General features: G+C 36.1%; 1 long non-coding RNA gene and 1 pseudogene across 2 annotated transcripts; one reads left to right on the top strand and one right to left on the bottom strand.

The window, feature by feature from the left end:
- Positions 1 to 531: 531 nt before the first annotated feature.
- Positions 532 to 1,689, bottom strand: LOC145090223 (uncharacterized). Its single transcript, XR_013701441.1, has 2 exons — positions 1,526 to 1,689; positions 532 to 972 (listed from the first exon to the last, which is right to left on the bottom strand). It is a non-coding gene; the product is annotated as an uncharacterized LOC145090223 (long non-coding RNA).
- Positions 1,690 to 2,743: 1,054 nt separating this feature from the next.
- On the top strand, positions 2,744 to 12,047 carry LOC145088992 (disease resistance protein At4g27190-like; annotated as a pseudogene). The gene is made up of 3 exons (XR_013701370.1): positions 2,744 to 5,090; positions 5,257 to 5,796; positions 11,942 to 12,047. The product of XR_013701370.1 is annotated as a disease resistance protein At4g27190-like (transcript).
- The last annotated feature ends 615 nt before the right edge of the window (positions 12,048 to 12,662 follow it).

Below are 12,662 nucleotides of genomic sequence, written 5' to 3'. Positions count from 1 at the left end.
ATTGGACTATTTGATTCTAATATTTGGATTTTTGGATTGATTTTAACTAAAATGAATTATTATTTTTGGATTTCGAATTGGTATTGATTTATAAAATAAGAACCGAATATGTAAGAAAAAAACATTGAATAACAACTTATTATTTATTTTTAATATATTTCTTTAATCATTTATAATACCATAATATGTACTTATTATCAAAAGTTTTTTGTGAATAAAATATTAAACTATAATCAGTTTTTCTTAATAGGTGTTTATAAATTATAATACATAACTAAAAAGTTTTTTTTATATATTTTATAGAGTTGGCTAATATTTAAGTTAATATTATTTAAAATGTCTTACCTCTTAAAAATTGAATTGTAAAAACCAATCCAACCAAATTGTAATTTGGTTGGATCGGATCAAAATTTGAATTTAGTTTGAACTATTCGGAACTGATCTATCCAAACGAACACCCTTACAATTACCTACCATATCATGTTAAGAAAAAAATAAATAGTTTAGTGCTGATTTATAAAATGTGATAGCTAATTTCCAAATATTAACATATTTGAAGGATTATTACAATGTATAAAAGATTATTACATTTACCTGTGTTTGGATAAGGCTATCCAGAAACTTTTAAGCACAAATGGAAAATTTTGTCCTCCACTTACCCAAATCCATGATATATACGTAGGCAAAAGCAATAATTGAGGCAGTGTAATATACAGCTGTTCAATCAGTGGTCTTCTTCTACGCCATTATAATTTTTGCAAAGTAGCACCAGCAGCAACATTACAAGCATACGCACAGTCTCATAGAACAGAGCCATGTACGATTTTGTGCAAAATGTCCTATATATGTATACCACCAATCTATTACTTGAATTTGTTGTTTTCCATTTCAAATATATCGAACCTTGACTAGATATCTGGAATCAAGTTTAGTTTGCTACTCGTTGTGGTCCTTGTGGATTGTGTGTATGTTCTACAGATAAAATCAACTCAAATGTTAAATAAGCTGAAAACGCCTATTCATTTTCTCTGGTTAGATTATTGAACAGTGTTATGAAGGAGTCATTTTCTTATGATATATGCTTCATACTAGAGATCAGTATTAGCCTATTAGCCGTTATAAATCCCCCGTAATTTTACGAGTGTAGTGGGACTCTGTTTCCAAGTAGGTACAGGAATGTCTTAGATATGAAAGATTTTCAACTTAAATTCAATTGTTCAATCACTGCAAAGAAAACAAAGTGAAAAAGTATAAACAGAGAATTTTGTGCATAATGTATTGCTGTCTTATTCATCTAAGAAGAATACATTCTTGTGTGTCTATATACAAACTGAAACCTATGGGTTACCTAATCTCACTCCAGATTTAGATATATAAAATAAAGGCAAGGCCATAATACATGCACCACAAGATGAGATAGTCCCATATCATTTTGGGTAATGCAAAATTTTCTCAGACACTGTTTAGCACAGTGACACACTTCACAATTTGTAGTTATCATAGTATCTCTATTATTAAGACTTACTTCATGAGGGATGGCTTAGAGGGTTTATGCCAAAGATAAAGAGAATTTGTTATATCCCCTTCTCTTTCACCTGCACCAGTCACCTTCATTGAATTGTGATCTTATATAGCATACAATTTAGGAGTTATATGAACAAAACAGTTGCAATTGACTAATAATTGATGCACAAATATCAAATTAGAGTTAAACCCGGGAACATAGAGGATGTATTGTTTTCAAGAAAATACTTATATATATATGTGGGTCAAGCAGATTGGGCTTTTCCTTATGGGCTAAAATCCTAAAACCCAACAAGCTCTTCACGGCTTGAATACCATGAAAAGAATATAAACAGAGAATCTTGCCTATATTGCTTCAATGTCCCATTCACCTCCTAAGAATACATCCATGTGTGTTGATATACAAATTGAGGCCTTTCGATTACCTACTCTCATTCAAGAATAATTAGATGATAAAAAGAAGGCAAGAGTATAATATCTACAAAGGTTAGGCCGTGACCAATCTGGTCAACACAAAGGCCGGTAAAGTTGAAAGTGAAAGATACATGACAGAGTAATTGAGATCAACGTTATTTTTCCCACAACCTTTTTCTTTTCTACACATATATTCATAACACACCACACACACTTTCTTTTCTAACCAAACGTGTTATGTTCGCTCTTCCTCTTCTCATACAAATGCATCTAAGTATTGAAGGAAATTTTTTGAATGCTAATAATTATCAATGGATTATAATGATATTTGACAAAAAAAAAAGATAGCTCTGCAAATTAATAATGAAAATATGAATAAATATATACTAATTAACAACTTTTAACAATTTCATCCCTTCTGTTGATTTGTCACACAGTGTGCAGGTCACATTAAAAGCTAGAATATTGGAAGATGGAGTTTGCATCTGCAATCATTGGTCCTATAGTTGAATCATTAATCGTTCCTGTGAAGAAACAGTTGGGATATCTCTTTTCCTCCAAAAAACATGTTAGGAACATGAATACTAAAATGAAGCAGCTGGATGGTACAATCAGTGATGTCAAAAAGCACATGGACGCAAACAATAGAAGTTATCTGGAGATACCTACTCGTGTACCGGGTTGGTTGGAAGAGGTTGAAAAGATTAAAAAAGATGCTCAAAGCATTTCAAGCACCGGGAATGGATGTTTCAACATGAAAATGAGGTATTGAGCAGGTAGGAATGCATTCAAGATTAAGGAGGAGATGGAAAGTCTTATGGATGAAAATAGTAAGATAATTTGGACAAAACCTCTTGGGAAAGTGAACTCGAAAATCGCATCCAGTTCTGCACCTTCGGATGGTGATGCCCAAAATCACTTCAAATCAAGAGAGAAGACTTTCAAGGATACGCTTGGGTTCCTTCAACGAAATCACAAGATCCAAATGATAGCCATATGCAGTATGGGTGGTGTGGGAAAAACCATGATGATGGAACAACTGAAAAAGACTGCAGGAGATACAAAAATGTTTGATTATGTTCTGAAGGTGGTTATTGGGCAACAGATAAACATGTTTTCTATTCAGCAAGCTTTGGCTGAATACATAAGTCTACCTCTAACTGAAATGAATCCAACAACAAGGGCAGAACGTCTTCGTATATCATTTATGAACCTGGCAGAAAGAGAACAAAAGGTTTTGGTGATATTAGATGATGTATGGGAGATGATTAAACTCAATGATATTGGACTTAATCCTTTGCCTAACGGCTTCAAGTTGTTGCTGACATCACGGTATGAAAAAATTTGCACAGAAATTGCAGCAGGTTATTCAGATTTTAATAGTTAGAGTGGAAGTGATGGAGGAGCCCGAAGCACAGAACTTCTTTTGGGAAATTACAGGTGCTTTAAAACAACATGATAAGGAGCTCAATAAAATAGGAACAGAGATTGTGAGAAGATGTGGGTTTTTGCCCCTTGCCATTAATCTCATTGTCATTCGTCTTAAGTTTGAAGAAAAGGTTGCATGGAGAGATACACTCCGCCGTTTGGAGAATAAAAATCTTGATTATCTGCAAGAAAGTATTAAGATAAGCTACGACTATATAAAAGAAGAGGATGAAAAACAGAATTTTCTTCTTTGTGGCTTGTTTCCCGATGACTTTAATATTCCAATCGAGGAACTCACAAGATATGCATGGGGCCTACGGCTGTTAAATGGAGTTTCTACTTTGGGAGAGGCTAGAGACAGGACAGAGACGTGTGTGCAGAGTCTCAAAAAAGCAAATTTGTTGATGGATAGCGATTACATTGGGTGTGTCAAAATGCATGATCTTGTGCTCGATTTTGTTTTAGGTAGAGTTTCTAAGGGTGACCATCCATGGGTAATTAATCATGGTGATAATTCAAAGTGGAGTAGTGCTGAAATGAGCGAGTCTTGCAAAAGAATCTCTATTACTTGCACGGGTATGTCTGAGTTTCCTAGTGACTCTAAGTACCCAAACCTTGCACCTTTGAGACTTATGCATGGAGATAAGTCGCTTAAGTTTCCTGAAGATTTTTATAAAAAAATGGAAAATCTTGAAGTTATAGCGTATGAAAATATGCAGTATCCGTTGCTCCCCAGATCACTTCAATGCTTCAACAAGCTTCGGACACTTGTTTTCCATCGATGTCCATTGATGTTTGATTTCTCTGTTATTGGAGAACTCTTGAATCTGGAAGTGCTCAGTTTTGCACATTGTGGGATCAGAAAGTTACCATCCACAATTGGAAATTTGAAGAAGCTAAAGCTATTGGATTTGACGGGTTGTATCAACCTTCAGATTGATGATGGTGTCTTGAAAAGTTTGGTCAAGCTTGAAGAGCTTTATATGAGAGTAGATGGCAAAAAGGCAATTAGGTTCACAGACAGCAATCATGCTGAATTAGCAGAAATGTCAGAGAACATTTCTGCATTAGAAGTTGAGTTCTTTGATAACAGTGATAAGCTCTTGAATGTCGTGTTTAAGAAACTTAAAAGGTTCAGGATCTCCATGGGACGTGCTTTAGGAGATTATACGGGCTTCAAGAAGCATTCATTTGAAAACAAATTGATGTTGGTCACTAGCAAAGATGAGCTGTTGGAATCTAGCATGAATGAGTTGTTTGAGGAAACCCAGATGCTTTATTTGGAGGTGGATAGGATGAAGGATCTTGAAGAAGTTTTAGTGGAACCCAAATGTGTGCCTCAACATTCGTTTAATAATTTAAGAGTCCTTGATGTTTTCAAGTGTGCAAACTTGAAATGCTTCTTCACAGTTCTTATGGTAAGTGGTTTGACGAAGCTTGAGCGTCTCACAGTTTCAGAGTGTCGTGTTCTGGATGTACTGGCATATAGTGAGAATGGTGGAGATGGTGTAATTAAGTTTCAGGAGCTAAAGTTTCTATCTTTGGATAAGCTACCAAAGTTGGTTGGTCTTTGCAACACTGCTAATGTAATTGAGCTACCAGAGCTGGTGGAGTTGATACTAGATGGCCTTCCTAATTTCACTAGCATTTATCCTAGGAATACATCTGCAATATCTTCTATATCCAGTAACGTTTCTGAAAATCAACCATTCTTGAACAAAGAGGTACATCTATATTAACATTTATGTTAACAGTTACATGGATTGACTAAGTATTGAAACTTTATATATTATTTTGGGCATTCCTTAAGAAACATATATTTAATATAATAGCACAATATATTGATTGGATGGTGCTATTGATGATAACCATGTCTTAATTGTTGTGCAGATGCTGATTCCTAAGTTGGAGATATTGCGAATTAGGAGGATGGATAAGCTGAAAGAGATATGGCCTTATCAATTTAGTAGTAGTGATGAAGTTAATGCCTGCATGTTGACAAAGATTGAGGTGATGGAATGTGATAATCTTGTGAATCTGTTTCCAACCAATCCCATGTCTTTGCTGGGTCGTTTGGAAGAGCTTCATGTTTCTGAATGTGGAAGCATTGAAGTGTTATTTAACATCGACATGAGTTGTGTTGGTGAAATTGAAGAATTAAGTAGCAACTTGAGATTTATTTATGTAAATGGTTTGGGGAAGCTAAGAGAGTTGTGGAGGATGAAAGGTGAAAGTAGCTTTGATATTCTCATCCGTAGCTTTCAAGCTGTTGAAATGATAGAAATAAGAAGTTGTGAGAGGTTTGTAAACGTATTCATGCCGACCGTGAGCAATTCTAATGTGAGGACACTTATGAATGTGAGTATAGATGGTAGGAGACCTTGTGAAGAAACCAGAAGAAACATTGAATTGCTTCAGAATAGCCAATAGGTTTGTGATGTCATTCATCTTTCAATTTCTATTTTGATGTTTACAACACTTATTTGTATGTGCCTGTATATACCCTCACACTTAAATGTGTATCTGTAGACAAGAAATTTGTATGAAGGGTTTTTCAATATATTCTTTTCTTTATAGAGGGATTACATATATAGGGATTTGTACACAAAATAAGGAGCTATACAAGGAAGGGGTATGACAGTAACAACACCCAATAACTTCCATGTTTATTTGATCTTCTCAATACTAACCATAGATAGTTTTATCTCATCCGTTATTCACTCTCGTCAAGACTCCCCCTCAAGCTGGTGAATGAATGTCGAGCATTCCCAGCTTGTCCAGAGAGTCACTAAATAGTCTTGCATTCACCGACTTAATTAGCATGTCAGCTAGCTGCTCCTTCGAGTTAACAAACGGTAAATTTATTGTTTTCTTCTCGAGGTGGTCTTTAATAAAATGACGACCTACTTCAACATGTTTTGTTCGATCATGTTGAACCAGATTGTTTGCAATTTTCACAGTCGCTTGATTATCGCAATAAAGATTCATAACTTCCTTTACACCAATGCTAAGATCCCTTAGCACCCGTTTTACCCACAATAACTCACACACTCCATGAGCCATGCCCCGAAATTCTACTTCTGCACTTGATCAAGACACCAATTTTTATTTCTTACTTCTCCAATTCACTAAGTTTCCTCCCACAAAAGTGAAATACCCTGAAGTGGACTTACCATCAGACTTATCTCCAGCCCAGTCGAAATTTGTATAGCCCATGACTTCTAGATTTCCATTCTTCGCAAAATACAACCCATTTCCTGGTGAAGACTTCAAATAGCGAAGGATTCTATATACGGCTTTCATGTGGCTTTCATTTGGTGCATGCATAAAACGGCTAACTACACTTACTGAATACGCAACATCAGGGCGTGTATGCGATAAATATATTAGTTTTCCGACGAGTTTCTGATATCGTTCTTTGTTTGTTGGTACTTGACCCGACAGGAGAGTCAACCCGTGGTTAACTTTAATAGGTGTGTCAATCGGTTGACAATCAAACATACCTGTCTCAGTAAGGAGATCCAGTACATACTTTCATTGGCACATTGTAATTCCCTGTTTGGACCTCGCCACCTCAATACCCAAAAAATATCTCAAGTTTCCAAGGTCCTTCAGCTTAAACTCCTTACCCAATATTGCTTGTAGTTTTTTTATTTCATCAGGATCATTGCCGGTCACTACCATGTCATCGACATACACAATCAGGGCGGTTATCTTCTTCCCACAGTTCTTTATGAATAAAGTATGATCAGCATCTGACTGTGTATGTCCAACATTTTTCATGAACCTTGAAAACCTCCCAAACCACACTCTTGGGGACTGTTTTAGTCCGTACAACACCTTATTCAACTTGCATACTTTGTCAACATAATTCATTCCGGGTGGGGATTCCATGAACACTTCTTCTTCCTAGTAGCCATTTAAGAATGTGTTTTTTATGTCGAATTGTTTAAGTTGCCAGTCTCTACAACAATTAGTCTCTACAACAATTGACACCAGGATTCTAATAGTATTTATTTTCGCCACTGGTGCAAAAGTATCCCCATAGTCTATGCCGTACTTCTGTGTATAGCCCTACGCGACTAGTCTGGACTTATACGTACCTGTCTACCTTTCCATTCGAATCTAGTTTGACCGTGAAGACCCATTTTCACCCTACGATTCTCTTTTTTGGAGGGAGTACTACTTCATCCCATGTTTGATTCCGTTTTAATGCATCTAACTCTTCATATACAACCTTTTTCCATTTTAGATCTCTCATAGCTTCTTGTATGGTTTTTGGGATGACTACAGTGGCTAACTCCTCCACCATGCGTCGTTGTGGTTCGACTAACTTATCTGTGGACACATAGTGATTGATCGGGTACTTCAATTTTGACGTAAGATCCGATTAGTATTTCCTCCATGGTATCCCTCTATTTTTTCTCACAGGATATCCCGTCTCTAGGATTGCCTGTGCATTGACATTCTCATGAGAACTGTTAGAGTTTTCATTAGTTAATGTACCTTGTGGTGACGTTAGATCCGACTCGGTATAGGTTGGGCTTGGTCTCGTTGTACTACCTTGCTTGAAATTGCCAGGCTCATAAGTTATTTCTGGCCCATCTTCATGCGTTTCTGGCCCATTTGCATCTTCTTTGAGTCCATCTATTACTTCATCCAGCCCAATATCTTTATTGATATCATGCATGTTACCCTCATTCGACCTCTCCCCCTGAGGGGAATATTCATGAGTAAAATAAAAGGTGTTCTTATGGAAATTAACATCACAAGTAACATACATTTTCTTTTCTTTCGGGTCGTAACATCGGTACCCCTTTTTGAAGTCAGTTTACCCTAGAAACATACACTTTATTGCCCGCGGTTCTAGTTTTCCAGTATTAGAGTGTACATATGTTGCACACCCAAATATATGTGGTTCGAGATTGGATCCAATCGGAATATCTAGTTTTTCATGTAACAGTTGCAGTGGAGTTTAAACTCTATAACTCTTTACGGTGTTCTATTCATCAAATATGCAACATTTCTTACCGCTTCTCCCTAGTATTAGCGTGGAATCTTCATGTCAAATAAAGAGGCTGGCACAATTTCAAGTATTTGTTTATTTCTCCTTTCCGCATGTCCGTTCTGTTGAGGCGTGTTTGAACATGATGTTTGGTGTCTAATAGAGTTATCCCTGCAAAATACTTGTATGTCATGGTTCACCTACTCTCCTCCATTATCAAATTGGAGGATCTTTATCTCACACTTGTATTGAGATTTTATTAACTTGTATAATTCTTTAAAGGCATGTATTACTTCATTTTTATGTTTTAACAGGGAAATCCAAATCATTCATGAGAATTCATCAATTAAAGTAACAAAAAAATGATACCCATTCGGAGTAGCTATTCTTGTCGGACCCCACATATCAGAGTGTATCTTCATGAGGGGAATAGTAGTTTTATTCTCACTTTGGGAATACGAAATCCGATGGCTTTTGGCCCTTTCACACACATTACAATTAGAATCAAACTGTTTATTATTCAAAAACAATTTCGGTTTAAGTTTTTTCAAATAACCAAACGACAAATGCCCTAATCTACGATGCCATAACCAAGATAAAGAACTTCCTTCTTCCATGCCGTATGCTTCAGCTGGTCTTTCTTCATCCAGATAGTACAACTTTCCCTTCCTAATACCATAGGCAAGAGTCCGATTCATCACAATGTCCTGAAACACACATTTTTTTGGCCGAAAACTTACATAACAGTTAAGTTGATATATGATCTGACTGATAGATAATAGATTCGATGACAAGGATGGAACAACCAGGACAGTGTCAAGATTCATAGAATTCGACACATGAGCAGAACTTTCACATGTTACTTTGGCTAACCCCCATTTGCTGTTTTCACCATGTTTTGCTTAGGCCGGGTTTTTAATGCCAGCTTAGACGGATCATTTGTCATGTGATCCGTCGCACCTGTATCAATAATCCATTCACTAATCATAGGCTTAGTTGTAGTTGACATACCATGGTTGTTGAATGACTCAGCGTGGGCAGCAATTAAGGTCACCTCATCATTCTTTGTTGTAGCAATAGAGGCTTGTCCCACCTTCCTTCGTGGCTTCTTTGAAAAATCCCATCACTCCGGGTAAGCTACGATCTCGTAACACTTCTGTTTTGAGTGACCTTCTTCTCCACAATGAGTACACACAAAAGTGTTTTTCTTGTTGCTGGAATTTTTTCTTTTGAACAGCGATTTCGAGCTGTGAGATACACAAAACTATCAAGTTCATTCTTCATGTCTTCCATATTATTTCTTTGGGACTGGTCTTTTCGTATGAACGCATAACACGCCTCAAGATCCAAGGGTGGATCTTTTCTTAGGATCTCCCCTTGTGCTTGGTTAAATTCTGCATCTAACCCTACAAGAAAGATGTGTACTCGGAGACGTCCTAATATTTTATTAAGCGAAACTACATCGCTCACATCATCTTCCTGAACCATCATCCGGGTATCGATCTCCTGAAATATCCCTATCAATTCGTTGTAGTATGCTGCGAGTGGTCATCCATTCTGTCTTGTCTTGTACTGAACGACCTACGATTCAGTTCAAACAACTATGTTTCACCCGTCCCGTAATAAAACGTCTTTTCCACCGCGTCCCAAATTTCTTTCACCGTCTTCAAACGGATAAACCTCGGGATCAAGGTGGGGCTCATCGAGTCTATGATCCAACTCTTAACCCGATTATTATCCATGAGCCAATTTTCGATTTGTTTTTCACCCGAGTCAGGCTTCTTGGAGGATCCGGTTAGAAATCCCAGTTGATTGCGTGCTCCAATCCTCATTTCCACCAGTTGAGACCACAACTAATAGTTCGTGTCGTCGAGGATGATCCCAGTCGGGAAGGGAGCATCCTGAACAACCCTGAACAACAAGGCGAGGTTCTTGAGGAGGGATGGGGTCTTTGTCTGTCATTGTTCTTCGAAGGGTGATTCTTTGATTTGATTCAAAGGGTTTCAAACGGTATGCTCTGATACCATGTAGACAAGAAATTCGTATGAAGGGTTTTTCAATATATTATTTTCTTTACAGAGGGATTACATATATAGGGATTTGTACACAAAATAAGGAGCTATACAAGGAAGGGATATGATAGTAACAACACCCAATAACTTCCATGTTTATCTAATCTTCTCAATACTAACCATAGATAGTTTGATCTCATCCGTTATTCACTCTCTTCAACAGTATCTACATGTGTGAGTGTGTGTACATACATACATATACATATATACATATCACACTACAATAAATCAATCAATTATTCACACTTAAAAGTGTGTCAGAACAAATTATTTTTAAACCATTACACTTCAAAATGTGGATAAACAATTTAATACTCCACATTTAAAAACATTGACAAATTACCCTATATACTACATTTTTCAGTGTGGAGAAGGAGGCTAGATTTTCTACATTGCTAAGTATATCTCGTTCAACCTTTATATTATTACTTTTACATTTTTATAAGCAAGTTTTTCTTATTTTCTTATTCTTATTATTTCACTCTACTTAACCATTTGTTTAATATTTTCTAACAATTGTAACTTCAAATATTACATATTTACACCACATTATTAAGTGATCATTCAAAATTATTGATTTATGGTAAAAAATAGAGTAAATATTAAAATCTCATCCCCTTTATCTTGGTTCTCCCTCCTTGTGACCATCTCGGCTCCCCTATGTGTCTCCTTCATTAGGTCATATACGAAGCCTTAAAGGATATCTCAATCCATTGTTTGTAAATCTCACCTGAAATTGGATGTTCTTGCATCATCCCCCAGTTATCCTACAAAATTTTCACTTAAATTTTAGATTTCACTCATCTGATACCCAACGTTTTTTCTATTTTACTGGGTATATGTTTTATGTTAATTACTCGCATCTTAAATGATGATTTTAGATTTCAATTCAATGAATAATGTGTTGAAGATGATAAGATATGGTCATTGAGTTTATGCTATGCCTTCCGTTTTCCATGTTTGATGATGATGAAAATGCACCTGAGATTGATATGGTAGTGGAGGAAAGTGATTGCAACGGAGGAACAGATACGGGAGCTAGGTGGGGAAGACGGTGAAAGGGGAAAGAGGGGGACAGTGGGGCAAATATGGGTAGTTGGACCTATGAATAATTTCCATGATAATTAATAATACAGAATAAAAGAAGGGCAAAATGGTCGTTTTATAAGGCATTAACAGACTTAAGTTAACAGTGTGAGTGATGGGGATCAAAATTGCAAAATGATTTTTTTGTACCTAAACCAAAAAATCAGATAACCAATTTTGGATGTTAGTCTAAAAATGTTAATTTTTATGTATTTGTGTAAGTGCGAGTATTTTGCCTATTTATTGTAGGTATCAATTATGTCATCATTGGAAATTATTTAAAATCCGTTAATTTAATCGCTGTCAACTTCAGTTATGTAAATAGATTTAAAGAGGTGTGCCATTTATGAATAATTAATTTAAATTTTAGTTAATGGAATTCTAAATTATATTTATTGTTGAATATTTGCAGATTAATGTTATATCCAAGACAGAGATCATTTTAGAGGTGGATGGTAATATTCCTAACGTTGAATCCTCAATTCATCCCATACCTTCTCTTCATCACCTTCGAGGACTTAATGTATGGAGGTGTAATAATGTTGAAGTGGTGTTTGAGATAGAGAGTTCCAGTAGCAACAGCAGCAGCAGCACAGATTTCACAACAACTCTGCATAAATATAATCATCAACCACCACTACTACTTCCCCAACTGAAGTTCTTAGTATTACAAGATATGGAGAGGATGAGTGATGTGTGGAATTGCAATTGGAAGAAACTTGTAATTCCTCAAAACCAATCACAATCCTACTCATTCCACAACCTCACAACCATATACATGGAAAAGTGTCATAGCATAAAGTACTTATTTTCACCTGTCATGTGCAAACTTCTTCCCAACTTAAAGGATGTCAGGATATGGAATTGTGATGGTATTGAAGAAGTTGTTTCAAATAGAGATATTAATGATGAAAATGAAGAAATAATATCTTCTACTCACACAAACACCTTCTCCGCCTTCCCTCTTCTTGATTTGCTCTTCCTCCAGTCTTTGCCACGCCTAAAGAGTATCGATGGCGGTACTACGATCACAACTACTTCCATCCATGATAAGTTCAAGGTATCATTTCTCTTAACTAGTGGATCCTTTACACATTCAGTTATTTGTTTTATTTATTTATTTATTGTAATAT

This window comes from Lactuca serriola, chromosome 2, assembly GCF_051521515.1.
Source record: "Lactuca serriola cultivar US96UC23 chromosome 2, Lser_US96UC23_V15, whole genome shotgun sequence".
Classification (NCBI taxonomy): domain Eukaryota; kingdom Viridiplantae; phylum Streptophyta; class Magnoliopsida; order Asterales; family Asteraceae; genus Lactuca; species Lactuca serriola.
The sequence above is the reverse complement of the archived record's forward strand: the minus strand, read 5'-3'. Positions and strand labels throughout refer to the sequence as shown.